The sequence below is a fragment of the Solanum dulcamara genome, chromosome 6 (assembly GCF_947179165.1).
Source record: "Solanum dulcamara chromosome 6, daSolDulc1.2, whole genome shotgun sequence".
Classification (NCBI taxonomy): Eukaryota; Viridiplantae; Streptophyta; class Magnoliopsida; order Solanales; family Solanaceae; genus Solanum; species Solanum dulcamara.
Genome location: NC_077242.1, coordinates 50,290,733 through 50,296,006, shown reverse-complemented (window position 1 = coordinate 50,296,006; position 5,274 = coordinate 50,290,733). Strand labels below are relative to the sequence as shown.

The 5,274-nt window shown below is 39.4% G+C and overlaps 1 pseudogene; it reads right to left on the bottom strand.

Moving 5' to 3' along the window:
- Positions 1 to 4,664: 4,664 nt before the first annotated feature.
- On the bottom strand, positions 4,665 to 4,784 carry LOC129893578 (5S ribosomal RNA; annotated as a pseudogene).
- Positions 4,785 to 5,274: the final 490 nt, after the last annotated feature.

The window sequence follows — 5,274 nt, the reverse complement described above, 5'->3', positions numbered from 1 at the left end:
GATCCTTCCTTGGAATGTCTACAGACCATGTCTAGTAGAGTTTTATTTATAGGTGTATGGTGCACCACATCTATAAATAGGAGGCTACAGGACATTTAGTATGTTACCTTTCTTTTACATCTAAGATCGTGAGATAAAACCAAGTCATAGGAAAAATTCCTTAAACTAACCTTGGATTTGAACAGAAGGGCGGCATCAATAGATGAAAGCAATTGACAATGTTGGAAGTGACAAAGCACACATGTAAGCGAAGGTATGAAAGAGATATGTTGAGTAAGGTAGTGAGCTCGAAATGTAAAATTGAAAATTGAAAGGAAAGTAGACAGGAAAGTGTAACAAATGCAGTTTGAGTTGGACACATGAGGTAAGTCCATTATTTTCATACGGTTATTGATATTGAAAGCCCTATGTGGCTGTGATATGAATAAATATATGTTGGACTTGTGAGGCATGTTGGTATTGTTACACCCCACATCTTTGAATTGGGAAGGTTCCTTAAGTTACTTAGAAGCTAGCATGTGAGACACTTAAGTTACGACCCTATTGAACAACTCTAAGAAGGGAGAATGTGACACCCCATGGTAGGGAAGATTGGAAATAGGGTCAAGAAAAGTCGAAAGGAGTTGGAGGTCAAGTAACGAGTCGTAGGACTATTCTTATCTACGTAAACTACTAATTTAGAAGTCTTACATACGTGAGTTACTTGAAGTACATACCAAGCTTGCGTAGCAAGGGTTTCATAGGCTCTTAAAGTGAGACGAGATTATGAATGAGATTACGAACCCACGAGGAAAAAACAAATTACGCGGGGCAGCCGATGGGAGGGTGACACATGGCAGAACCTAAGCAAAGAGGTGACCCACCTTCTTGGGGTCAAGTAGGTGACCCACCTGCTTAGGGGAGGTGGGCCCCACTGCCACGTGGCATCCCCTCCTTTAGCATATAGATGTGGTGTCCCAATAGGGGATGGACACATGTCACCTCTTGGGGATGACACGTGTCACACCCTAGGTCCACATATATGTATATATATGTATCATATACTCCAGCTTCCTTCATCAAATTTCCAGCAAACCAAAATAGATGAGCAAACCCTAATCTAGAGAGAAAATTGCGACAGCTTGGGAGAAAAATAAGGTAAGTCCCTATTTCGTTCCATAAATTAATTATATAGAGTATACCAAAATTATATGAAAGTATTAGTAGAATAAAATTAGATTTCGGTGCAGCCAAAAAATGTACAGCAAGCTGCCACAACGATTGAGCATGCTAAAAAAATTCCGAGGCTTGATTTCAGCGAGTTCTAGCCAATTTCGGGAAAGGTAAGTTCTTCCCCTCTAATTTGAAGTTTATGATGTTACATTAGGGTGTATTACACACCCTAGGGACTGCTGGAAGTTGGGTAAAATGTTTGAAAAGTTTGGCGTTTGAAATAAATGAATTTGGAATCGCTATAATTAAATTATTGTCTAAATAAGGTGTTGTGCGCATGGGGGGTGATGATGGTTGTGTTGTGGAGTGTTGCAGGGTCTTAAAGTTATCTAAATGAGGTGGGTTAGCTGCTGTTTACAGCCACATGACCCCCCGCTTCGTACTGTTAAAAGTTTCGCAAAATAGAAAATAGAAACCCTCTTTTGGTACCGTAACTTCGAGCGAGTCATTTGGAGTTTATATTGTGTAATGTTGCCATGTTATATATATATATGAGCTGCTGGTTGTATTTTTAGTTGGATGCAGGTGTTAAGGAAATGGTTGGGAATTCAGATAGGGCACATTATAGGGGAGGTGCTGCCCAATTTTCATTAATGCCTTAACTAGTTAAGGAACTAGTCGAGAAGGCGAGCGAGGGAATGAATGCTATGAATACTCGTGGGTATTCTAAGTTGCTGAAAAGTCTAAGGTTTTTAATACTTTCATTACTTCCATGTTAAATAGGTTTCGAGGGCAACGACGTGAACACAACTAATGGGAGTCCGTAAGAGGTTTGTGAAGCCTATCCCTTCTCTTCTTTTGGCATGTCGTAGAGGTAAGTAAAAAGTGATATACTCGCCAAAGTGATTCCATTCCTAAGGGTCTTTATTCAGTTTTGAATGTTGAACTTTTATAAAAGTTAAGCTACTTTCCTTGAATCTTTTATATACTGAGGACTTAATGAATATATAGACTCCTACTCATAAGACTATATGAAGGCAAGTGCTCCGAAGTTCTTAAATGGTTAGCATTACCTTAGTATATGTCTAGGGACCTCGAGACGCTAATTAATGTAGCCCCTAATGGCATTTACAGGGCAGCTAAGATGACTATACTGTTACTCAAATCCTTAGACGATAGGTTAGCCCTCTTATACTGTCAAGTCTCTGATGTCGATTTAAATTGCATATAGTTACTCACGACTCTACTCGTGTATACTGTAATACTTCTTTCACTGAGTCGTGGGCCAGGAATAGTAATCGTGCAAAATTCATTACATTGTTCATCGAGCCCCTCACTAGAGGGTCGGGATACATATGTATAAATATATATATGGTAATGGGTTGTAATAAGGTGGTGATTGTACGGGAGTATGATGATCTTACAGATGTATTCACCGGACCCCTGATAGAGCTGGCTATATGATATAATTTGAGCATGCATCCTTTTGTAGTCCACAGAGTATAGGTACAAAGGCTTCTTTTATGATATACTTTATCCCTTGCCTTTCGGTTTCTGATATGCTTCTAGTTATGTCATGCTACACTTTACATACTCAGTACATATGTCGTTCTGACCCCCCTTTCTTCGGGGGGCTACGTTCATGCTCGCAGGTATAGATATACAGCTTGGGGATCCGTCAGCATAGGAGTCCCACTCAGCAGTCCAGAAGTGTTCCTTTGTGCAGGAGTCTAGTTTTGGTACCGAACTTTGATGTATATATTTTTGTTCTCGGGTACGGCGGGGGCCCTGTCCCGCCTTATGTTACTGTTCTCCTTACTCTAAGAAGTCTATGGATACGGATGTGGGTTGTATGTGTGCGTAGGTTGTATATGGGTTGCTTATGTATGTACGTACAGCTATACTAGTATGACTTATGATTTTGGTCATTCCCTGTGTCGCGATTGCCTTATTGGCTCATGTATATATGTATTATGGAATGACCCTATATGCTACTACAGCTTGTCATCTTGTATGTTCTCTTATCTATTAGTGCATTCTGAGTATAAACAGAAGACGAATTAGGTATAGTTGGTGAGGGTACATGTGTGTGTCTAATTTGGACACCGTCACGGCCTATGGGGTGGGTCGTGACAGGTATTTCCTGAGTGCAGGTTTAGGATAGTAAGGAATATAGAGGAAACTCTGCCAAAAAATTTTTTTTGGAGATAGAAAGAGAATGAGATGTACGGTTGTAATATATCTTGAGAGATCGTATCCACTGTAACGATAAGGATGAAAGCTCATGAAGTAGAGAAGCATATTATGTATATGTACCTCTACTTTGGAAAATAGTGGGATCCCTCAAAGATAGGGAATAGAAATTGCAAAATAATTGAGGCATTGTGAAATTATCAAAGGAACAATTGGTATCCATTGGAAAAAAATGTGATAAACAAAATGTGAGACATGTGTTATTAGAGTATAAACGCTCCGGATGGAGAATCGGACATGATTATAAGCACTAGTGACGTACTGATTGGGATGAATGAAATGTGGCTTCGGCTAAACTACTACATTAGTTACATGACTCGAGTACCGGTACTTGGACTAGATTGGGTACTAGTTATTGAGAATTCTGAGCACCCCATAGTTATATTAAGGTTTCTTACAGGGGCAACCTCAAGTATAGATGAGTTAACAGAAGGTGTAGACATGGTGCAGTATGTCAAATGTGTTGGAACACAATTATATGCATATGAATAGTTGAAAATAAATAGAGGATGACATGGGTACACCCTAAAGGGGGAAGTGGACAAGAGAAATACAAGCGTGAGAGTAAATCAACTGACACTGTCACATATTGATAGGACCACTTAAATTTCAACCGAGATCCTATACTGGCACAAGTTAGCAAGAGATCAAGGACAACAACAGATAGATATATTAGAGTCGGACTGAGCAAACTAAGGGCCGCAAAAAGGGTCATAGGGCCATGTTTGAGTAAAGATTAATATATGGAAACAACGTCATTGGTCATTGATATCGGGACGTACAAGTAGCAAGAAGAGTAGAAAATCTCCTATAGTAGGAAATGAGGAGACCAAGGAGTACGTAAAGGAAGAAAATAAAGAAGTAGGAAAAAATAGCGTTAGCACGAGCAAGTCCTAGTATGAAGTCAATATGTAAAGCAAGACGGGCTAGGAGATGAAAAGACTGCATTTACCTAATACTGGTGGTATAAAAGTAGTTGTGCAACCTACGAATAGTTATATACAGCATAAGACCAAGCAGAGGAGTACATAATGAAAAAGAGTTATGTTATTTTGGAGATGTTACAGAGGAATACAAAGAGAATTTAAATCAGATGGACAAAAAGGACACAATCATGGTTGAATTAAAGATCTACCCCGACACTGGTTGTAAGAGAGAAGATGAGAGGGCAAGGTGAAACATAAATACTAACGAGAAGACGCTAAGGTAAATCTTGGGCTAAGATGAGTGACTTCATACATTATTGCAAGGATGGCAATGGAACGTGACACAAGGACTTTCCAAGGGGGTCACCTATCCTAGTACTACTCTCACACAAGCACGTTTAACGTCAGAATTATGGTGGGACCCGGTGCGTTAGTGCTGCTATGATCGCATAAGATGGTAGAATACAAACTAGCGGCGAAGCAACAATATGAGATTATGTACCTAGAGTATTATAAGTTACGATAAGGGAATTGTAAAAGAGCTTAAGCAAAACAAGCGGGATTAGACGATTACTAATAGATGGCGCACTTGTATGCCACAGTTCTTCAATATAATACTTGTTAATTATAAGCCAAACCACGGAACGTCTATACAGGTCATTGTGTGAAGGGAATTTAGCACAACTTGGTAGCCAACTCTAATGGGCAAAAAGCAAAACCCAAAAGGCGAGGGTACTATTTGATATCATCTAAAGAAGGCAAGAAGTAATATACAAGTTTGAAGATTCCACAATATGACCTTGGCTACAAGATTCACTTTGCACTTCCAGGACAAATAATTCTATATGGAATGTTATGTATAGATTAACAATCTCAGCCCATGTTCCTTCAATCAAGGACTACCTGCCAGTTGAGATTGTGTAAAATTATAAGTCAAGAGGGT